Below are 25,697 nucleotides of genomic sequence, written 5' to 3' on the forward strand. Positions count from 1 at the left end.
GACAGGGTTTCTCTGTAGTTTCGGAAGATTTGTAAAACCTTTAAAAGCAGAAATGTGACTTGTCTCCATGATTCCGTATGTATTAGTCTTCACACTGAAGCATAAACTAAAAATGGGAACTTCTTATATTGGTCATCAGTGTCTTGGCTGTGGCAATGGGGCAGGAAGAGATAAACTGTACAAATACATCAGGGTCAAACTGCACTTGAATTTCCTTCGATGCCTGTCTATTTGACACAGAAAAGTCACTGAGCCCTCCTAATGTTTGACTATTTAATCTTAAATTATTAGGTCTGATGACAGTGTATAAAGAGCTAAGAAAGCACGAAGTTTTGAGGCGATGTTACTGAGTGAACACTGCACCGAGTTGCCTGAAGGAAGGTGATTTGGGAAATGCATTTCTTCTTCCAATACTTGAAAACAGAACACAGTTCTTTTTTTTGTTTGTTTGTTTTTGTTTTTTTTTATTGAGAAAAGGAGAAAAAAAAAACAAGTTTCCACCTCCGCCCAGCCTCCCATTTCCCTCCCCCTCCTCCCACCCTTCTCCCCCTCCCCCCACTCCTTTCCCCCTCCCTCTCCAGTCCAAAGAGCAGTCAGGGTTTTCTGCCCTGTGGTAAGACCTAGGACCTCCCACCTCCGTCCATATCTAGGAAGGTGAACATCGAAACTGGCTAGGCTCCCACAAAGCCATCACATTACGTAGGATCAAACCCCCGTGCCATTGTCCTTTGCGTCTCATCAGCCCTCATTGTTCGCCATGTTCAGAGAGTCCAGTTTTATCCCATGCTTTTTCGGTCACAGTCCAGCTGGCCTTGGTGAGCTCTCAATAGATCAGCCCCACTGTCTCAGTGGGTGGGTGCATCCCTCGTGGTCCCAACTTCTTTGCTCATGATCTCCCTCCTTCTGCTCCTCATTGGGACCTTGGGAGCTCAATCCAGTGCTCCAGTGTGGGTCTCTGTCTCTATCTCCATCCATCACCAGATGAAGGTTCTATGATGATATGCAAGGTATTCGTCAGTATTGCTCTAGGATAGGGTCATTTCAGGTTCCCTATCCTCAACTGCCCAAGGAACTAACTGGGGACCTCAGCTTGGGCACCTGGGAGCCCCTCTAGGGTCAGGTCTCTTGCCAACCCTAAAGTGGCTCCCTTAACTAAGAATTGTGGTTCCGTGCTCCCCTGTCCAACCTTCCTTTAACCCAATCCTCCTGTTTTCCCAAGGCCCGACCTCCTTCCCTTCTAACTTTTCTCCCCCCATCTCCCCTTACCCCCATCCCACCCCACCCCCAAGATCCCAATTTTCTCCCTGGCAATTTTGTCTACTTCCCTTAGCCAAGAGGATAACTATATGTTTTTCCTTGGCTTCCCCTTCTTACTTAGCTTCTTAAGATTCACCTATTGTAGACTCCGTGACCCTTATTTATGGCTAGAAACCAATAATGAGTGAGTACATCCCATGTTCATCTTTTTGGGTCTGGGATACCTCACTCAGGATAGTGTTTTCTATTTCCATCCATTTGCATGCAAAATTTGAGAAGTCATTGTTTTTCATCTTCCCTACTAGCCACAATTAGTAATCTCAGTCTCTGACTAAGGGTTATGCTGAAGCAGGTAGTATCCAGGCAAAGGCCTTAAACTGCTCAGTAGATTCCTGAGGAGATTCATGCTGCCTAGAACTTTAGCTTAAAGTTATCAGTTCTCAGTTAGACGAGAAATTGGGAGATGTGTTTTGGAGATATTTCAGATGAATAAAGTCATGGGAGGTGTGGGTGTGTTCCTCTATTCAACCAGAATCTTCTTCATAAGCATTTGAGTTGTCTATTCTGTATTTGTGTTTCTATTTTAATGTTTAATGATTACCCATTTTTAATGTTTTTCATTATAGATTCCAAATAATAACTCTTGTTTTTAGATTTTCTACTTTTTAAAAAATAAGAATAAACCATTCCTTCCTTAGGATTTGATTTGTTTTCATGTGTATGTGCCTGTGTGTGTGTGTGCGCGCGCACGTGCGCTTTTGGAAGACAGATGTCCATCTCCCACGTCATTCTTGAAGTGTTACCCACTTTGAATTTTGAGTTAGGGGTCTCACAGTAAACTGGAACTTACCAAATAGTTTGGACTGACTGGGAAGCAAGGCTCAAAGATTGTCCTTTCTCTGCCTTCCCAGATGTGGAATATAATCATGTACTCCTGAGCCTTTTTAATACTTAATTTTATCATTTCTTTGTATATAAGGAAGAAGGGAGTATGAGTATATGTTTGCCAGTAGAGATCCTGAAGAAGGCTTCAATTTATGTGCATCTAGAGTAGTCAGTTGTAAGCTATTTAATGGGGATACCGGGGACCATCTGCAAGCGTAGCAAGCTTTCTTATCCAGAGTCACGACTCCAGCCCCACCAAACTTTCTGATGTGGACTCTGAACCAAATTCAAGCCCTCATGCTTGTAATCCAAACAGTTTATTGACTATCACCCAAGATAGGCTAATTTTTAAATTAAGAGTATACTCACCAACACACACACACGCACACAAAAGGCCCAGGAAACATCACTAAAGAGGAAGTGGAAATAATATGAAAAGCTAAAAATAGGAGAAATGTCACCAATATGTTATTAACTAAGCTTATGACCTTAAACAATTACTTATTCTCTGTAATATAGTATCCTTTTATCATTTTTGTAATGATAAGAACTTTATTCATTTATTTGAGCCTTATGAAATTATGAATTGAAAAATTAGTTGTGAGGAAATTTTGAGTTACATTAAATTTAAAAACTAATTTAATTTAAAAAATTAACTTGCTTAAAAAATATATAGAAAGGAAATTTGGGGGTAAAAATTTCTAATTAATTTTTCTTTTATTGAAAATACATTTTATCCTACACAATATATTCTGATTGCAGTTTCCCCTCCCCCTACTCCTCCTAGCTACCTGCCACCTCCCCTCCAATCCATATCTTTTCTGAGTCTCCTTAGAAAACAAACATCTAAGGAATAACAATAAAAGAAAATAAGTAAAAGCAAAAATGGAAGTTTGACAAAACAAACAAAAAAAGAAGAAAAGAGTCACAGGAAAAGCAAAAAAAAATGAATGTAGATACAGAAACCCACACATTTGCACCCTCAAAAATCCCATAAAATCACCAAACTGAATTATTTTTGTTTTAGTTTTTATCATTTCTTTTGTTTCATTTCCATCCTAAAGATAGTCTTAATGAATCAGGAAAAATAATAAATCCTCAAATAAATGAGCTGTAAATAGGAGTTTACATTTGAAGAGAAAGAGTTCAATTATGAAACATAAAAATATCTGAATTGTCTTCTGGTAACAAAATTATGGTAAATTATTCATTAAAATACATGAGATTAAAATGATAATCTTTTGATTTCATTGCTTTAGTAGTTTTCAAGAAAAGAATTTTTAAAAAACAACATTTAAGTAAGATTTTTTTTTAAAACAACATTTAAGTTAGTTTAAATGTAAAATGGTTTCCAAGGAAAACATTTTTATATCTTTAACATTATTGGGTATAGAAATCTTTAGATTGTACTCTTAAGGGTATATAGAAACAATAATTGTTGAAAATTAGCCTCATCATTTTTAACTTTTTATTGTCTCTTTGTGGATGGCACATCATGCATCCTGATCCCTTTCATCTCCCTGTCCCTTCTGCCCTTGCAACCTCCACCTGAAAATGAAATTAAATTTTAAAAAAACAAAAACAAACAAACAGACAAACAAAAATCTCATTGTGGAAGCTGAAGTGTAACACAGTGAGTCACTTAAGCAGGAGATGTGACCTAGCCGGCTGTAGCATGTGTCATCATCTTTAAAATAGCATTTAAAATATTTCTCTATTCTTGAACATGTCATACACTCATCCAATTAAATATACTTGCCACAATTTCTCCCTTGAGTTCTCTCCTTATTGCCCTCAATAAACCCATCCTAACTTCATGTCTTTATACATATGTAACCCTTTCAGTCTAGTTAGGGCTGTACATGGGTAAGTGATTGGTTATGGTCATAAACCTAGTCAATAATAGATTGGACAAGAATCCAGCCTTTCTGACCATACAGTCTGCACCCACTCTCTGACAAGAGCAGGATAGACAGCCTTTATATTTTCTTTCTATGGTGAACATATACTTTAGCCATCTCTAGAGATTTGAACCATCAGCTATAAAAGGACTATTTCCCAAATTGACATTTTCCATTCCTGCTGATATTTTCATTTTAAACTGTGACAACAAACACCTTTAAAATCTTTTGTTCTTTCTATGCATAATTCAGATGGATGATTCAGGACTAGCTTCTGACCTCTAGACAGATAACATACTTTTTTTTTTCTTCCCCACAGTACTGTCTGCATATCTTTGCCATTGGTTTTCAGCCATTGGAACATCCAGATCTGGAAATGACTCTATTCTTCTGATTTAGCCAATTACAACTCCACTTTCCTCTGCTTATCATCCTCATATGCTCCACCAGACATGACTCTGGCTAGCTGCAATGTAATGAACTGACTCCTGAGGAACTGCTGGGAAAGATTCTGGGCTGAGGTTCCCTCATCCCCCGTTACAGCTTATCATCCTGGGAGCCTTCTAAAATTCAACTCTTTTTCACAAGCATTAAAAAAAAAAGATGTTAATAAGAGTGGAAAAACCCCACAAGTGCCTGTCTACCAAGTCCCAACTCAAAGATTAGCATCTTTCTTTCCACCAATTTATTTTTAGAACTGTACTTTTCCAATGTGTTGTTGGCCAAAGACTGAGAACAGCGGGGTTAATGCAGCACATGGCAGAGCTAGCCCATCTGTTCAGGTTTCTATCCAACCATGTCATTTTATGAGCTCTCTCTAGGAGACTTTTGGTTATCCAATTTGTAGTACTCTCTAATATAAACAGCCTGGTATCACTTGAGAAGCTCAGCGAGCCAAGCCAAATGATGTGAAATTGCTAACAGCAAGTACATTTAAATTAGAAATGTTTCAAAGTGCATGTGTTATACATAATTCTCTCCTTTTAACATTTTGGAACACAGGTAATGCAGGTCTGTGATGGGAAATTTTGGAAATAAGAATAAACAGAAGAAATATATATACATTAATAAATTCATTTATAAATATATGTATATACATATACACATACATTTTATATATGCATAGATAGATAGATAGATAGATAGATAGATAGATAGATAGATACATACATACATACATACATACATACATTCCTTGGTCCACTTCCCTGAAAAAGCATTGTCAGCACATTGGTACATACATTCCCAGATTTGTATCATTCTTATGTAGGACTCAATGAGAAACAAACTTGCTGTACATAATATTTTAAGTAAGTTGATTTTGAACTCATGATCCAAGGTAGCCATTTTCTTCTCTAAGCATATGCCTGTCATGAAATGTTGAATATATTCGTGCCACATCTACAATCAGGAGATAAAGTTTTGAATTTTAAATAAAATGCAAGTGTTGGATAGCCTTATTAATATATGCAAGTTACTATCCCCACTACAAGTGAAATGTTCCTCAAGAAAAATTATATAGGAATAGCTCTCAAAACTTAAGCTCAAATACCTCCTGGGTAGTGTCTACCACTGAGGACTAAAGTATGTACTATGTACACATCTCAGTTTAAAGGTGAATACATGAATTGGCCTGTGGATGCTTCAACACAGCTAATCAGACCAGCCGTGCTATCTCTTCCTTAACTTCACAAACCTATCTGCTTTCGGATACTTCAGAGCACACAGGTTCTCCTACCACAGGAGTAGCAGGTTGTGAGGGTGAGAACTCTGAAGGAAAGCCATGTCTGAGAAGACAGATTGTGTGGGGGAAGTGCAAACAGACAAAACACAGTAGATGATAGAATCACAAGGCAGGTTCTCTCCTTGCTATGAAGGTTTATTACAGATGTCTTTACCTACGGTCAGAAGATAGAGGCTAAAACGCAACCAGGTCCTGGAGGACCATATTTCCCATTTCTGTAGCAAACCTCCTAAGTCCAGGCCACACAGATATGAAATTAGTTCTAAAAAAGTATTAAAAGCTTTTTCCTCTGACAAGAAGCATTTAATTAGAGCAGCTCAGATAGAAAGCCTGCGGCAATCCTCTCTCTAATCTACACAGAGGTCCATTTTTTGATGGAAATATTTGTGCTGATTTCACAGTGACTTCCTGGAAAAAGTTGACATATTTCATGGTCATTTCATGGACTGGAAAAAATGTACACACAGTGATTTAATTATGATTTCATAATAAAATCTCAGTTTCCAAAAAGCTGTGTCTGTGTGTCAAGATGGAGGCGGCCTCATCTGTTACATCAGTGCGATTTACATTTCCAGTAAGCAGTTTCCAATGGGCATGCTTGGGTCAGCTACCACTCACCCTTCAAAGAAGGCTACCACATTCAAAACACATCAGAGGCGTGACCAGGAGCAATTGTGAGCAGAGGAAGCACTAGTCACTGCTGTCTGTTACCCGGCTAACTGCCATCCTCTATTCTCAATAAATGAAGACAAAAGTGAAGAAATTGTGGGCAGAAATGTATGAGCCACAAGGCAGGAGAAGAAGGGCTCAGTGATGAAGAGATCTTATTGATCCTTGCAAAGGAACCATGCTTGGTTGCTAGCACCCACACTGGGTGTCTCTCCATCTAAAATCAGGGATCCGATGCTTCTGTACTGCACACACACACACACACACACACACACACACACACTGAAAATAAAGCAAATCATTAATAAGAAGAAGGACTGTTAAAGGCAATATTTTTTTAACCATATCCGAAATTTTCCTGTAAGGTGGACTCTTGGGACAGGCAGCCAGCAAGGACTAGTTTTCCCTAGATCTTAAACATTTGTGTCAACTCCTACAAGTTTGGGAATCCAAATGCAGGAGCAATCCCTGGGTACCCGTAATTAGCAGGTACATTTCCTAGTCAGGATTTTCTCTAAAAATTTGGCCTAAAGCACTGGGCCCCGCATGCCGTATTCATACTAAGATGGAGGGTTATTTCTTTACAGAGTCAGGGAACCCTGTGCCTTCTGAGCAAATCATGACATGGAAGAAGAAAGTGAGACTTATCAAATAACAAAGTAAAATGTAAGCTAACCAAAGAATGTCCCCTAGAAAATGCCAAGCCTGCTATACAAAATATATGTCTTGCTAGGAACCCAAATAAACTCATAAGCAAGGTGTCATTCTTGTTAGTGTTTGAGATTGCTCTGTCTGCTGCTCAGGAAAGTCATCCTGATGAATCTTTCACCAGTCGGTGCCTTGAGGAGTAACCTTAACTTAGCAGTGATTTTTACTCTTCTATGGTACAAGCATTTATCACTAGGAATGCCCCCTAAGGTGTGGTCTTGCTTCATCCTTTAACTTCACTTGCATTGTTTCTGATTCTGGTTTTCTCAAGGTAATTTTTTTTTCCTAGTCTCATCTGTGACCCATTGGTAGTTGAAGAACATAACATTTTATATCTATACATTTGTATATTTTCTCAGATTGCTGCTTTGATTTCTAATTTAATTTTGTTTTTGTCTAAAAGATATGTGCCAAGATTTTAAACCTACAGGGCATGCCCAGTTAGGGCACCCTCTCCACTATTGCTTAGGGTCTTAGCTGGGGTCATCCTTATGGATTCCTTGGAATTTCTCTAGTGCCAGGTTTCTTGCTAGCCCCATAAAGGCTCCCTCAATGAAGATATCTCTTTCCTTGCTCTCCATCTCTGTCCTTCACCCATGTTGACGATCCCATTCTCTCAAGTACTCCTCCCCTTCACCCTCCTCATTCTTTTACATCCTCCCTTCTTCCTCAACCTCCATGCTCTGATTTTCTCAGGAGATCTTGTCTATTTACCCTTCCCAGGGGGATGTATATATATGTTACTCTTAGGGTTCTCCTTGTTACTATCCTGTAGTCACATTAAGGACTATCTTCAATGTCACCATAGAACCTTCATCCAGCAACTGATGGAAGCAGAGACAGAGAGCCACAGCAGAGCACTGGGCTGAGCTCCAAAAGTCCAGTCAGTGAGTGGGAAGAATGGGAATATGAGCAAAAAGGTCAAGATCATGATGAAGATACCCACTGAAACAACTTACCTGAGTTAATGGGAACTCACCAACTCTAACTGGACAGGGAAGAAACCAGCATAAGACCAAACTAGGCCCTCTGAATGTGGGTGAGAGATGTATGGCTAGGGCAGACTTCAGGGCTACTGGCAGTGGCACCAGGATTTATCCCTACTGCTTGTATTGACTTTTTGGAACCCATTCTCTTTGAAGGGATATCTTTCTCGGCCTAGATAGAGTAGGGAGAACCTTGGACCTTCCCCCAAAGCAATGTGCCTTATCCTCTCTGAGGAGTGGATAAGAATTGGAAGAGGTAAAGGGAACAAAAGGAGGGGAGGGGATTGGGAAATGAGATTGGTATGTAAAATGAAAAATATTTTAACTTATTAAATTCATTAAATTTGCTTGATGGTATAACACATAACCTACTCTGGATAATACTCCACTCCATGTATATATAAAAATGGGTATTTTAGGCTGAAGTGATGGATCAGTGGTTAAGAACACTGGCTGTCTCCCAGAGGATAGGAGTTCAAATCCCAGCACATACAGGGCAGCTAACAACCATCTATAACTACAGCTCCAGGGAATCCGACACCCTCCTCTTATTTCTTTCAGCAAGACACAAAGACATACATACATGCATGTAAAACACCCATCCACAAAAAATAAAAATAAATAAATCTAAACTGTTTAAAGAGAATGAGTCGTCTGCTGCTATCGGATGGAATGTTCTGCAGTATCCATGACAGGTCCGTAGTCTAGGGTGAATGTCAATCTGTTTATTCATTTCATGGGTATATAGTCAACTATTGAAAATAATAACTTGAGGTTTTCAATTTTATATTACTGAACTCTTGTATTCAATATGGTTAATAATTATGTTATGCATTTATTTTCCATGATATTGATTACATTCAAATGTACAACCATCTCATCTTTTTGGTGAATCTACTCCTTCATTTGCACTTCTTTTGAAATGCTTTTATATGTTATGCAGCTATTGATGTAAAGCCTATTGTGTGATAATGTTCTAGTTTTGCTCACTTTCATTGCCCATTTATGTGAAATATCTCTTATTGCTTCCCAACTTCACTCTTGATGTGTTTTCACTTGGTAACTAAGTATCTTGAAAGGGGCGTGCGAAGAACTATAAGAAGAAAAACAAATCAAACCCAAGTTAACAAAGAGGAGGAAATATCAAAGACCGGACAAAAAATAAACAAAATAGTTGGCAAGAAAAAAGTCAATAAAACTGAGAGTGGTTGATTTTGAAATGATAAGAAAAAACCAATAATACCTTAATCATAAAATGAAAATAAAAGCAAACTACTAAAATAAAATTAAACGTGGTCCCCTTACCCCTAACGACAATATAATACAAAGGAAAATAGGAGATTCCTAGGAAAAATCAAATGCGTTGGGTAACTCTAGACACAACAACCTACAATGTTGGGTCTTGAAATAGAAAATCTGAACAATCACTAATGTAAACATTGAGACAACAATAAGCCTCTGTCACAAGGAACAGTTGAGTTTCACAATAGTAAAATAGACCATGAATTTTCACAAAGGACATTCACAGCACTAAGCTGTGGAAAAGACAAAGGCAAAAAGTCTCTATTATTTTTTAATGTGATGTTTTTCCTGGATGGTTCAACACACAAATCAATGAACTTTATATGTCACAATTAATAAAATAAACAATAAAATCATGGTATCATGGCAATAGATACAGGGGCATAAAACTAAAATATTTGCCACAATTCATCCACTCTGAACACATTGGATATGAAGGAAGTGTACCTAAACACAATAAAGACCACATATGGTACACCTTTGACTGATACCACTGCTTCAGACTAACATTTAGTGTTTCTTCTAGGAAGAAGGGTGCCTACTCTCACTGCCTTTTTTCAAAGTTCTTTAAGGACTGGAGAGATGGCCCTGCATTTAAGCATTTGTGGACCTGGGTTCAGTTTCTAGCATCCACATGCAGCACAGGCACCACTGAACTTGCTGAAGGAGCTCCAAGGAGGTCTATTTAAAGATGTTGGAACTCTGGCCCTGATTGTGTCTCAGAAGGGATGAAGGGGGCTGCAGCATTAGCAAGTGCTTCCCACAGGGTCCCAGCGGAACAGTGGCTGCTTTTACCTGCGGTCTGAACCTACTCCTGTCCATACCTCAGCCATGATGTCAACAAAACTCGAATTCCATGTGATACAATCCTTCTTCTGTCATTCACAAGTACAGCATGCATGTGGGTGCGTGTGCGTGTGTGTGTGTATGAAGGCAAACATTCATATCATAAAATTAAATATTTATTTTTTAAAACACTGCAGTGGTGTTTCATGGATAATGCACCTTTTTAAATATAAGAATCAATACGGGCAAAAAATAATTTTGGTAATCTTGGTTTTTTAAATGCATGGGGAAGATGCACAGGTACTGTATATTTGAAGATAGACAAAGGGCATACTAAATGGACCACAACTCAGTAAGTCAAATCTGTCTATCTCTAGCCATACTTCCCAGGGCAAGTCCATCCTTTGTTTCCCATAGCTACTCCCTGGAGCATGGCTCTTGATGATCCTCATCTTATCATTGGAATAATTAAATATGTGAAATTTTGAAAATTCCTAGCTCATAAATATTTTTTTGTATCTTTATATGATATTTTGCGTTTTGTCAGAGAAAAGAGATGAACCTATGCTACAAGCATCACACTGATAGATATTCAAAGCCTGATGACTAAACAGGAAAAAAGACACAACTCCATATACGGGATAATACTGGACTTGGCTTCAAGTTGAATTAAAAACATACATATGTCGCCTATGGATATTTGTGTGAATGTTAAGATTTAAAAATAAATGGGGACAGAAAGGACACAACAAACTCATGATACTCTTCAGCTGACTAAAAGGAAAGTGTTGGTGAGGGTGAGCTGACTTAAAGGTGATTTTCAGCACCATTTTAGATCTTCAAACCATATGCGGGTGAATGTCTACCACTTTCCAAACATTAAACAGATAATTTGTGAGAAAAGGCAGTTTCCATGCAAAAAGAAAAGAAATGCATTTACTAAAGTTGTTTCTTCCCAGCATTCTATACTTTTAATTAAAAACAAGTCTTTCTGGCCACCCAAGATCTCTCTAACTTACCAAGTGTCTATTGAATCGATGGGAGGCAGGTGGTTTAAAGGGTCAATTCTGGCATTCTGTTGTCCACTTCTAACAGTGATGAAACATCAAGTGTCTTTTGCTTTTGTTTATCAAAACAAGAAAATAAAAAGAAGACCAGCTCTGAATTGAGCTTGAAATAAAGAACCATGCCTAACAGCTTAATTTTTAACTTAACTTTAAAATACGTATGTGCCATGTGTGTGTACCAATGTGGACACACTCACAGAGGTCACATTTGATGCCCTGTTCTCGTTCTTTATCTTATTCTCTCATGATATCTCTCTCTATGATATCTCTAATGAGTCTAGAGTTATCCAGGCCAGAATCCCAGGGATCCTTTCTCTCCACTCTGCACAACACTGGGGTTACAGGTGCACTCAGTGCTATACCCAGGGTGATTGCTTGTTTTTGCTTGTGTTTGTTTGCTTTGTGTTTGTTTATTTTTAACATGGGTATTGGGAACTCACACGTAGGTCCTTCTGCTTGTTCAGGAAACAGTCTTACCCCCTGCACCATATTGCCATCCAGAATGAAGCTGTGAAGACTTTGTTTTGTCTTTAATATTGTGAATAAATGGTCTGGTGTCTTACTCATTGAATTGTATCTGTTACTATCCAAGTCATGTTTCCTGAGCAGGAGAACCACAGATCAGGACAGAGACTATAATAGATGCTACTCTGGTTGCTTTACAGAAGACATGGACAGTGATGGATGCTGGGGTTTGATGAAGAGAAACTCCAGATTTAGGACAGTGAATCAGGTGGCAGCCATGACTGTGTTATTTCACAAAATCCATGATGGGTTGATTTTCTTTCCGTAACATAAAAGATTCATATTTCTTTTGTGGCATGAGATTCCTGGGTGGGGCTCGGGTTGTTTGGTAGACTGGCATACGACTTGTACTGCCAACATTCATCCTTCTTGTCTCATCCTGAAATGTTCATAACTGAATCTGCAAGTTACATGGGTTCATTTCCACTTTGTTGTAAATTACTATCAACAAACAGGCACTTCATTTAAAACTAACTAAAAAATGATCTTTTTTTGTTAAATATTTGGATGAAGAAACCCACTTTCGATGACATAATGATAAGAGACAGAGTCAAAATACATAATGGCAACACAATAGGTGACTATTCGTAGTTAGTCCTGGTTAGCTTTCACTGTCTAAATTGAGATGCTGCCTAGATCAGATTAGCTTGTGCACATGTCTGTGGGGGGATTGTCTTAAGTGCTAATTGATGTAAAAGGGCTCAGCCAACTTTGGGCAGCACCATTCCCTGGGAAAGTCCCAAGCCTTTTCTTTAAAAGCTAGCTAGGCATGAGCCAGTGAGCAGACCAACAAGCAGAGTTCTCCAGGTTTTCTGCTTTAAGTTTCTGCTGAAGTTTCTTCCCTGACTTCCTCAATAATACACTATAACCTGGAAGTGCAAGCCAGATAAGCCTTCTTTTCTTCTAACCTGCATTTATTGAAGCATTTTTATCTCCATCAGAAGTCAAACCAGAACAAGAAGCCTGTGTTAAAGTAGGAGGTGCAAAGGAGTCTCCTAACTTTCTAGATGTCAGGAGCTGCTAAAGCCGGGTAAGAAATGACAGTTTAAGTCTTGTCACACAGGGACATGAATAGGGACTAGAAATGATGTCATCTGGAAGTGTCTATGAGGAGTTGTTATGAATGTAGTACACTATTTTTTATAGCCTCACATCTGCATCTGGCTCCTATCTGTCACAGAGGTGATGAGAGGCAGCTTTCCCAGTACAGGGTGCTCAGCTACCAATTCTAGGAGAACATATCAGAAAACACAGAACTCAACAAGGCCCTGCCATGGACATAAATCCCTGACAGTTATGTAAACAGAAAGAATTCAGCCATTCTACCTAAAAAGTAAAGAACAGTTTTAATGCTGGAACAGCCTGAATCTACCATCACAAAGAGCCTCACACTGTTGGAACATGAGCAAAATTTTGATTGAAGTGTTTATAATCTTATAATAGCAAAACAAAAAGTGTCAAGGAGATGGCAGAGAATAATTAACTATGATTATCTTATTTATTTTTTATGAGCAAAATCTTTTTTATTTTGGTGTTTCTCAGGCATCTAGTAAACTTATATACATCTTACAATATGCAAACTTCTCATAACATCTCATTTGTTTATTTCTTTTTAATTTAAAATTTGTTTTTCATACAATTCATTTTGATTATATTCTTTTCCCCTTTAAACCCCTTCTAGATCCGTTCCACACCCCTAACCAATCAGCTTCCTATTCTTTTTTTCTCAAAAAAGAGAAAAAAGAAGTATCCCCCCCTCCATCATACTCTGAGTTTCCCTGTTTTTTAAAGCAACTTTTTTTCTGACTCACGTTCAGTGTGTATGTTCTATGATCACCTTGTCTTGCACTCAATCATTTAAAATATAATGCTTAATAATTTAATAAAATGGACTCTCTCTATTTCCACTTCAAAGAGGCCTTTCTAAGATCAAAGCTTTTGTCTTTTCATATGACTCTGCTTTATCAGTGGACATCTATCTACTGGATCAGTTACATTTTTTTATTGAAGTTTTCATATTAACTTTTGTGTGTTTATAGGAGTGTGAGTGTATGGGTCGGCTGTGTATGTGTATGGTATGCATGCCTGTGTTATCTAGAAGTACAGGCCTATGCATGTATGCAGAAGTCAGAGGAGGACATCACGTGCCTTGCTCTGTCGTTCATCATATTCCCATGAGACAGGGTCTCTCACTGATCCTGGAGCTAGGCTGGCAGACAATAAACTCCAGTGATGCTCCTGTCTCTCCCTCTGGACAGATTAGGGATTCCAGGCATGGGCTACCATATCCCATTTTACATGGGTTCTGGGGATTTGAACTCAGGTCCTCACAGTTGCAGAACAAGTGCTCCTATCCTCTAAACCATCTCTGAAGCACCATAGTCACATCCTTGAATCACTTTGCTTTCTAGGAAAGGTCAACATCAACGTCTAGCTAGACACCAATGTCTTGAGGGAAAACTCTGTCCTCTAAGCTATGTGTGATTTTGACTCCAAGCAACAGACACAATACTTACACAAAAGGCCCAGTGAGTGCAATTTACTAGGTCATGGAGAGAACATCACACCATAAAATGACCAAGTAGTTCGCATTCACATATGATCTGACATTAACAAAGCTATGTATTTTTTTTTTCATTTTGTGCATGGATGTTAATACTTTAAACCAATGGTTCTCAATCTGTGAGTTTTGGGGGAGGAGTCGAAGAATCTTTTCACAGGGGTTGCCTAAGACCATTGGAAAATCACCAATATTTGCATTGAGATTCATAATAGTAGGACACCTAGAGTTATGAAGTAGCAATGAAATAATTTCATGGTTGGGAGATCATCATAACATGAGGAACTGTATTAAAGAGTCACAGTGCTAGGAAGTTTGAGTAACACTGCTTTAAACACTTTTATCAATCAAAGAAAGCTACAAAGAAGCAAGCAGTATTAACCAGAAATGACAGTCAGCTAATAGGCTAATAGCACCATGTTTGTTTGTTCTCTGTCTCTGTCTCTGTTTCTCTCTCTCTCTCTCTCTCTCTCTCTCTCTCTCTCTCTGTGTGTGTGTGTGTGTGTGTGTGTGTGTGTGTTTTAACACATAACCATTCTGATTAGTCACTGACCCTACAATACTTGTAAAATAATCTAAATATTCACTTTCTTATTTTTATAAATATCTCTATAAGTACTAGACACACAGGGCTGGCAAATGAAAGACTTACAAATGTTAATCAATTTACAAAAAGTTCTCTAAGTGTTTTGGCTGAGTTTTGTTTCAGAGAAAGATCATTCTACAGCAGAGTTTCTCAGGCATGGCTGCTTCATGTATCAGAACGTATCAGAAAATGTGTAAGCCCCGTCCCTACCCCTCTCTGCACCATATGCCCACTCCACTTCCCTAGTGGTCTAGCAGTGTGCCAACTTTGCGAAGCATCCCTGAGGAGCAAATTCTGCCTCATTGAAAGTCACTGATTTCCAGGTATTAGCTGCTCTTAAAACTGCCCATCATCTGCTTACATTTCTGTTTGGAAGACAGACAGACATACTGAAATCTGCCCTTTTGTTAGTTTGCATGTGTTTAAGCTTTGCTGCAGTCCTCCATGGGTCTCTGAGGTGAGATAATAAGTAAACAAAATGGTAATAAATCAAATATTGTGAACTGATAAGTTCAAATTCTAGCCAGTACTATTGACACAGGGTGTTGAAAGACCAAAGTGGAGCACCTGATAGTAGAATCTATAGTGACAGAAAACTTTATCACGACATTGGAGTTGAGCACGGTGATCTGAGGTGAAAGGAACAGTTAGTATCAAAGAAAACAATGGCACTGGAGGAAAAGAAAACTGGGCTCTAGGAACAGACATCTTAAGAGCAAAGCAGGATACTGGAGACATCACAGTTCTGTGTGACAGAAGTGTAAGTGGTTTGGGTTCACAGGAAGCAAGGGAAAGGCCAGCATCAAATCCCAGCAGGTCTTCAAGCAGGAGGAAACACTCAGGAAGAGGTGAGAATTTTATGGATAGCTTTGGTTAAACCCAGGGTTGTCACCCTCAACTTACATTACAAAAAAACCATCACCCTAGCTTCCAGGTCAGAAACAGACTCAAGAGGGCAAAAATGTGTCCTGAATGAATGACAAAGCCTTGGCTGTGGTACAGGCAAGGGAAGGTGGCTACCCTGCAGAAATGTATGCCACAGGGAGGGTGGAGAAAGAAATTCAAAAAATGTTTAGGCAGTAAAACTGACAAAATTTATAATAATGATGCCTACACTTTGTGTTGCTGAGCTATGCACATTTGGTGCCAGAAAGAGCTGCTCAACGAAGCAAGCCCAGCACTCCATTATCCCAAGCACATTCTACCCAAAGGGAGACCCTGTATTAGCTCGTCCTTCTGTTGAGCATGTCACTGGGGCAGTTTTACAGTTTTAGAGGAACTTTCCACAATGGAGATTGTGATAACAACTGAATTTGTGTCAATTGCTTGTTATTATTTGTCATGGTTGCAGAATGATGGCTGGCCAGATGTTTATGAAATGTATGCCAAGCAAGTAGATCTTTTCTCCAAGCCTACAAAAGATTAGCAGGAGTAAGAAAGTAGGCATTTAACTTGCTGGCAGACAAGGGACAATATGCATCAAAAACTTAAAACTTTAATTCCATTGACTTAAGAAATAGCATCAGGACCATTATCCTTAAGCTATGTTGTGGTCCAAATGTAAAATGTCCCTTACAAGCTTATGATTTTGTGTATTGGGATCCCAGCTTGTCATGTAGTATGGAGGCTGTGGAATCTTCAGTTAGAGGAGTCAAGCTGGAAAAGCGGGTCGCTGGGAAGTGTAAGCCTTAGACTTTGTGGTTTTAGTCTGGCCACATTTCCTGCCTGTTTTCTTCTTCCTGTTCCATTTAGACATGCAGAGATAAATGGAGTCAGAGCCACAGTCTCAACAGTGAGAGACTGCCACCATGTCTTCTCTGTCACGACAGACAGTATCTCACACTGTGAATCACAATACATTCTTTTCTGTGTAAGTTGCTTTTGTTATGTATTTACAAGTAATACAAGAGGACATCTAGAGAAGTTTTGAGGCCATCATTCCAGTAAGTTAGTAGTTCTGGGATGTGGGAATGATCCTCAGATCTTGGAAAACAAGGACGTTTTCCTTTGAGCCAAGAGTTAACCACATTCGCTCTTGGGAATATCAGCCTGTCGTTTAAGAACTTTGTTTTTCTTTTTTTTTTTTTTTAATTTAAATTTATTTATTTATTAAGGATTTCTGCCTCGTCCCCACAACCGCTTCCCATTTCCCTCCCCCTCCCCCGATCAAGTCCCCCTCCCTCATCTGCTCAAAGAGCAATCAGGGTTCCCTGATCTGTGGGAAGCCCAAGGACTGCCCACCTCTATCCAGGTCTCATAAGGTGAGCATCCAAACTGCCTAGGCTCCCACAAAGCCAGTACGTGCAGTAGGATCAAAAACCCACTGCAATTGTTCTTGAATTCTCAGTATTCCTCATTGTCCGCTATGTTCAGCTAGTCCAGATTTATCCCATGCTTTTTCAGACCTAGGCCAGCTGGCCTTGGTGAGATCCCAATAGAACATCCCCATTCCCACACACTAAGAACTTTGTTTTTCAAGATAGATTTAAAGATGCTACAGATAGGGTTGGAGAGGTGGCTCAACAGTGATGAGAGCATATAACTCTTCCATTAAACCTAAAATTGTTTCCCAGCACCCATGCCCACAGTTACTACAGCTCCAGTGGATCTGATGCCCTTTTCTAATCTCCACACCAACTGCACACCTGTGACATATAAAAACACAAGTATATATGCACATAAATAGAAATAAAACAAATGGTTTATTTTACAATGCTACTGAGGATTCATTGAGCAGAAATCCTACCATAACTGTAATCCCCATATATATGGAAAGAATAAGTAAAAATTCTGCCCCATGACTCTAAGACCATCATTGTTGTGAATTTGTGTGTGTGTGTATGTGTGTGTTTGTGTGTGTGTGTAGAAAATTCCAACTGTCTTTTCTAATTTCTCACTTCATTGGCAATCTTTCCAATATTGAGGAAAATTTCATAGGCTTTCAAGTTTGTGCACAGTTGTTGCCAAAAGCATTCAACCATTGATGTTTTAAAAAAGAAAAGAAATGAATGAACAGACAAGATTTGTCTTTTATTTCCAGCATCCTTGTATCATCAGAAATCATAAAAACACTGGAAATATTTTTACTACACAACATGTTTCCAAGGAGTTTGGCTACTTTAAGAAGCATCTAAGTCATATGTTTAAGTGCTTAATTGAAACTTTGAGTACCAATAGACTTATCACTGGAAAAAATGTAGCCTACCTCCTTCTAATGAATATTTCAGAAAGACTTATGCATTAATTCTTTCTTCTCTAGACAGTCCACTGTTCTGCTAAGGTGAAATTTAAGATGATCTGGGGATGCAATCAATCTTTCTTTTTAAAACTGATTTTATTGAGCTCCCCTACCTGCCTTTCCCCTCCCTTCAAGCCTCTCCCATAGTCCCCATGCTCCCAATTTACTCAGAAGATCTTGTCTTTTACTACCATGTAGATTAAATCCATGTATGTCTCTCCTAGGGTCCTTATTGCTGTCTAGGTTCTCTGGGATTGTGATTTGTATTCTGGTTTCCTTTGCTTTCTGTTTAAAAGCCACTAATGACTGAGTGCATATGATAATTGTCTTTCTGGGTCTAGGTTACCTCACTCAATATGATGTTTTTTAGCTCCATCCATTTGACTGCAAAATTCATGATGTCATTATTTTCCTCCCTCAACTAAGGAATGGATAAGGAAAATGTACATTTACACAATGGAATATCACACAGCAATTAACCTTTCATAAGATGTCTTACCATATTCAAAACTAGAACTAACAAATTATAGTGAATCAGACAGTAAAGACATGGTCCTGTTGATTTTCTCAGAGTTCTGTTGTACACACATTCATACATACATGCAACACACACATACACTCATATACACACATATAGGTGTAAACGCACAGATATGCAAAACATTTCTAAATGTATACATTTCCATATTTTCTAATAGTCACAACAGTTAGAGTATAAGAAGTAAGCTTAGAAATTATATACTATATTCTACTTAGATATTAGATTATATATATATATCTTATTTTAGCTCTCCCTTCAAGAATCATTATGAACACATGTGATATGCAAAGTTAATTAGAAAATATTATCTCTTAAATTGCTATCTAGATAACACCATTAATGATTTATAAAATGATCATTTTGCTTGCCTGGTAATAGGTATTTATAGGGAGAGATATTTGAAATACCAAAGAAGATCTAGACAAAATTAAATTACTTATAAAGTTAATTTATAAGAAGAAATATTACATATCAGGTCAATACACTGATGACAACACAGAACTTAAACCGTTTCATGATACTATAGATTTTTGGCTAAGGCACAGAAAATACACTTATTTGTTGTATTTATTTATTTATTTGGGAGAGACAAATACCATAACATGCAAGAGGGGGTCAGAAGACAACTTTCAGGAGCCGGATCCTTCTCCTTCCACCATGTGAATCCAGAGGATCAAACTCAGCTTAGTCCGACATGCTTGTTTAACCATCGAGTTGTCTTGCTGGACCAAAGTCAGCATCCAAGCAGCTAAAATACATGCCTCAAACTCCATTCATTCTGCCTGAATTCTACCTGTCAGAAATATTTTGATAGCAGATCAACCAAGTGGGGAAACTATTTCTAACCTGATGTTATAACCATCAGAGCAATTTCTGAAACCTTCCTACTACAACCGCATTCAGCCTGGCTCCATTTCTTTGCAGAGTCTCAGGATCTGCCACGTGCAGCCAGCACTCACTAAAGTCCCTAGCAATAGACTCTCTGATATCAGCTGAATAAGGGAAAGCTGCCCTTCCTGGGCTTTCTCTGAAGACTAAGCAGGTTTCTCTCCCTAAGTTCAGCGGCTGTCTCCCCAGGTATGTACCAGCACCCTCAAAAGAATCAAAATTAAAAGTAGCAAAACAAGATCTTTTTTTCATCTTTTAAAGACAAATCTCACATGTGACCTGATGCTCTCTGTGTAGTTCATGCTAGCCGTGAGTTGCATCAGTCCTCATGTCTCAACCCCCCCCCCCCAGTGAGAGATGAGAGGAACAAGTCTTCCACATCCCGTCAAGATATTTGCCTAAACTTTGTGGTTGTTGTTGCTCTTGAAGATTAATTTAGTGAATAAAGAGAATTGTCTGTCAAAGTAGCCGTGAAGAGCCAAAATGGTGGCACACACCTTTAAATCCAGCACTTAGAAGGCAGAGGCAGACAGATCTCTTTGTGTTCCAGGCAACCTTGATCTACATAACAAGACCTTGTCTCAAACAAACAAAGTGTAGCCATTAAAATAATTGCTTTCTACAAAAAAACTACTATTATGAGGTCAATATAAAATTCTCTAAAATAGACTCCATTTTATAGAATGAGATGAGATTAATTAAACATTTTAAGGCTTTTGTTGTCTAAGCCAGTTGTGGTTGTGCACACCTATGATGCCAGCACATAGGAGGACAAGGCAGGAAGGTCCCAAGTTCAAGTACATGGTAAGACTCAGTTACACAGTGACACTTTGTCTGAAAAAAAAATGATAGAATGAAAAGAAAAGGAGAAGAGAGGAGAGGACAAGGGAGGGGAGGGGAAGGGAGAAACAAGAAAGAAAAATGCTTCTTGAAACAATGACTAAAATATAACTTGAAACTTAAAGAGAAATATGAGTATTAGAAATGCTTTCTATGTAATAAACATCTCAGTTTCTGGTGGTGGAAAATAAATCACTTAATGGAGAATTAAATTGTTGGAAATTTCACATATAGCCTCTGCAATCAATTTCCATGGATGAACTTGAAGCACTTTAAGTTATAATCATATTAGCAACATCTAATTAAGAAGTTTCTCAATTGAGCTTAAGACGGGCTTTATTAATTAAAGAAACGGCTAGCTGGATGACTTACAAGTGAAAGAGAAAGTCTCTTTTGGAAAGAAGAAAGACAGATGGCAGAGAGAGAGAGGAAGAATATACTGAAAATAAAGAAAACTGAGTAACTGAGAAACCCCGCCCACAGTGCTAGTGGAGACATAGTCAAATTCAGGTCTTCCAACATCACATTCTGCAGTTTCTTCAAAACTGGCAACAAACAGTAATAGAAGCACAGGCAAAACGACAAGAATTAGGACTGGCACAAGGAAAAAAAGAGACTAATTACAATCATACAAGGGACAAGAGGAGGGCTTCTGAGAAGACAAATTAGGGAGGGGCTCTGAAACCTAATACCTCATCCTTGGGGATGGAGGGATGGCTCAGTGTTTAGAGAACTACTACTTTTACAGAGGACCCGAATTCAGTTCTGCAGCTCATTCCATGCCCCTGCCTTCTTGGGCATCTGCACTCATGTGCACCTACATAACCCTACACAGCCGCCTACCCAAACACATAGTTAAAACAAATAAAAATGCCTACCTGTTTCGTAGATGAAGCCATGCCACTAACATTCAGTTCTTCCTGTAAACCTAGAACTCTGATGAGGGATCGGAAACACAGCCTCTCTTTTCAGACCCCATGCTAGGCAGCAGTTATCTCAGATGATGGATGTGGTGAGATACAGTTAACTAATCTCAGCCTTGTAGCTCTAACAAGTATGAAAGCCCAGACTGCAGTCAAGGCCATCAGGTCGTTGGCCTACTCTACTCTGACCCTAAACTCCAAAGATGCTGGCAAGCAGTCTGCCAAGGTCAACACTTTCTTGTATTTGCTGTGAAGGCTGAAGCGAGACTTCCCTGAGAAGAATTTCAAGGAGGATTCAATCTTAAAGAAAATTGAGTTACCATTGTACAAAAGTGCAGGAGAAAATCCTGAAAAATAGCTAGTTTGGGGAAAAGAATTCTTCCCTTGTAATAAAGAATCATGGGGTAGAAGTCTGAAAAATCGAACATCTCATGTTCTGAGACCTCTCCAGTTTCTAAGAGGGAGTCTGGGGTAATGCTTCTCCCATCCATCCACTAAGCACCGTCTCGTCCCCGTCGTACGCTGCAGTCAACCTATGGAGAGCCTAGTTCAATCCCACACAATCCTGTTTCAGCTAGCTACTGACCTTATTATGAAATAATACAGGATGAGTAGCTCAAAGAGATTAGCTTTTCATGGTTCTGGAAACAACAAAGGCCTAGATCAAGGTTCCAGGAAGTATAGATGTCATTCTAAGAACTTCTTTCCTGGGAAGGCCTAAGGAGACTCTTGCTATAATCTCATAAGAAATTTTCTTTGTGAATGAGGAATGAAAAGGAGTAAAATGGAGGTTGTGTGGGGGTGGGGGTGACAGAGAGAGAGAGAGAGAGAGAGAGAGAGAGAGAGAGAGAGGATTGAGGAGCCAGAGAAAGAGAACCAGCTACCAGTCTTAGGACATCAGGCCCCACCCTTATTATCTCATTTAACATTATCCTCTAAAGGAAGCATCTCCAAATAAAGCCCCATTAAGCATTAGACCTCTGACATATGGGTTCTGAGGAGACACTGTTCAGTCTATATTCTTTATATACACAGGATTTCTGCTTCCTGTTAATATACTCCTTAATGCAGAATTGCCAACATCAAAATACCTTACAGAGAAATCTTCAATATAAAGTGAATAATGTTAATTAAAAACTCATATTCTGAAATAAAGAGGGGCTCCAAACTGTGTGTTACTCAGAAAGAAATGCATTAAAGCCTCTCTCCCTGTGGTTACCAGAACCAATAAAATCAAAATGAAATGAGAAAAATAGCAAAGGCTATTTCTCTCCTTAAGATACAGAAACATTATAAAAGACTAAAATGGGGACAAAATAGTTATTAATCCCACTTTAAAATGTATTCTGGGAAACAGAAATATTGGCAGGACTCATTCCCATCTACCTCCTGAACAGGAGTAAAGGACAAGGCTGGCCATGAAGCTGATGAGATCCCAAAAGGAGAGCATGCAGGTCTATGGTTTCTGCTCTTCACTTTCAGGAGCAATTGCAGAGATCCAACCATTTTTATAGCATCATCAAATTGATAGCAAGATGACTTTGTCCCTTTCTATACACGGATTCTTCTACCAATGAATATCAGTAGCAGCAAGAAGGAGTCTAGACATGGACACAAATAACCAAAGGCAAAGTTGGCTCGAGGTAGCACAATGCCTTGTGTGAGTCTCTCGCTGAAGGAACAATGCAATAAAAACATGGAAATTGTCTTATTGTTTGTATTGCTGTGATAAACACTGTGACCTTAGACAAGGATGTGTTTCTGCTTAAGTTCCATATCACAGAAAGTCACTAAGGGAAATCAAGATAGTAATCAAAGACAAGAACTGATACAGAGGCCAGGAAGGGATACTTACTGAATTACTCCTCATGGCTTGCTCAGCCTGTTTTCTTGTAGAATCCAGGACTGCCTTCCCAAGGATAGCACCCACAGTGGGCCACACACTCCCACATCAATCATTAATCAAAAATATAATAAAACAAAAACCCACCCTATAGATTTCCTTAAAGTTTAGTCTTATGGACGCATTTCTCAATTAAGATTTCCTCTTCACTGGGTATACCCATCATAGTCTTGACCTCTTTGATCATATTCTCATTCCTCCCACTCTTCAGCTGGACTTTGGGAGCTCAATTCAGTGCTCTGATGCAGGTTTCTGCCTCTGTCCCCATCAGTTGCTGGATGAATGTTATATGGTGATATTTAAGATATTCAACAGTCTGACTAACAAGGCAAGGTCAGTTCAGGCACCATCTCCTCTATTGCTAAGGGTCTTAGCTGGGATCATACTGGCTTTTTGGTAACCTATTCTCTTTGGATGAATATACCTTGCTCAGCCTAGATATAGTAGGGAGGGTCTTGGACCTTCCCCGAAGCAATGTGCCTTGCCCTCTCAGAAGAGTGGATAGGGGTGTGAGGTGGTAAGAGGAGGGAATAGGAGGAGGGGAGGAAGTTGGAACTTGGATTGGTACGTATAATGAAAGAAGATAGTTTATTTTCTTTTTTAAAAAAATAATAATGAAAAAGATTTCCCCTTCACAGGTGTGCCTCTAGTTTTTGTCAAGTTGACACAAAACTAGTCAACACATGAAGTTTTACATTTCCACAAGTTGACTGGCACAGCTCTCAGTGCTTTACCCCAAGATACTGTATTAAAGCTACAAACATGCCCCTGTGGAGGATCTGTGGGAAACAGTTTCCTTACCTTGAAACTTTCAAGGACTAATCACATTTCTGAACCCTTGGTCACCTCCTCTGTTTTCAAACTAGCAATTGCCCACCAAGATCATCTTACAGAGCATCACATTCACCTTCTCTTCCAAGATTTCTTCCACTTCTAACACAATATCTACAATGGATCTACTCAAGATAGCCTTCCTCCTTTCAAAGTAGCAAAGCAATAAATCTTAATTTCTTTTGCCTAGTAGTTTAACATACTTCCATGTTCTGGGGCTTAGGATGTGAACATCTTTGGGATAGGACAGCATTGTTCCTATCTTAATACTTAATCCACTTCAAAATAAAAACTAAATAAAACACTTAGGTTGTGACTGTATGGCATGCTCCATCCAGAGTATGCACGCACTTCTCTGGTTGGATAATAAACATTAAGTGTGATGTACCCTGATTACTATAGAAGACAGAAATCTAGATGCATCCTAGTGGAACTAAATAATTTCAAGGAAAATTATGCACAAATCATTGAGCACAACTCAGGCAAATGAGAGGCAGACAAATAGCAGCATGGAGGCTCTGGGAACAATCAGACAAAACAACTGTTCTTTATATTATAATTTATCTCTTTTTGTTGATGTACAATCCTCATACATGGCGATGTGATTCACAGACACTTTCAGTCAAAAACATGTGAAACTTCTGGGTAGGAAGGCAAAACAGAAACCACTTCCTACCAGCAATTGTTTGCACTCAGGGAAACAAAGGGATCTTGAATATTTTGTCTCCCCATCAACTAATTCTCTGGTCGCAGAATCAACATAATCATAACCCCCCAGATAACTCTTCTTTCCCTTCAGACCCACGAGCTCTACCGCTGGACTAGGCTTGCAGCTATGACCATTTATACAGCTGCATTGAACAAACTAGGCTAAAAGGTGTCTACCATATAAGCTACAAAAGCTTCCCCAACTAGTTCCTCTGGGCAGTAAGTGACAATTAATGCAGAAACTCATAATGGACCAAAATGCCGAGAATAATTGTCTGCAGAGTCCTCTGTAATGAATAGAACATGTCATTTCTCCTATCCACAGGACTCAGGGATCATCTCAGAAAAGAAGGAAGAAAGACTCTAAGAGGCAGAGGTCATGGAGGACCAGAGCAAAACAGTGACCTTCAGATATGACAGAACCAGTGCATTCATGAGCTCACAACTGCTGTAGTTGCCTACACCTGACCTGCAGAAAATCAAGGCAGTCTACATGTGAGCATAGAAGGGAGCAGAGCCCATGAGTCTGTAATCTACATGTGAGCGTAGAAGGGAGTGGAGCTCATGAGCCTGCAATCTACACATGAGCACAGAAGGGACCAGTGCTCCTGAGCCTTCAATCTTCACATGAACATAGAAGACAGAGGAGTTCATGAGCCTGCAATCTACACATGAACATATCATGAGCCTGCAATCTACACATGAACATAGAAGGGAGAGGAGCTCATGAGCCTGCAATCTATACATGAACATACAAGGCAGATGACCACACTTGTGGATGGCCCCACATCCAGAAGCAGACAAGCAGCACAAATCCTTTATGAGATGTACAACCAGCAGAGATTCTTT

This window comes from Microtus oregoni, unplaced genomic scaffold, assembly GCF_018167655.1.
Source record: "Microtus oregoni isolate MIOR12 unplaced genomic scaffold, Mior012 000002F_ref0000024, whole genome shotgun sequence".
Lineage (NCBI taxonomy): Eukaryota > Metazoa > Chordata > Mammalia > Rodentia > Cricetidae > Microtus > Microtus oregoni.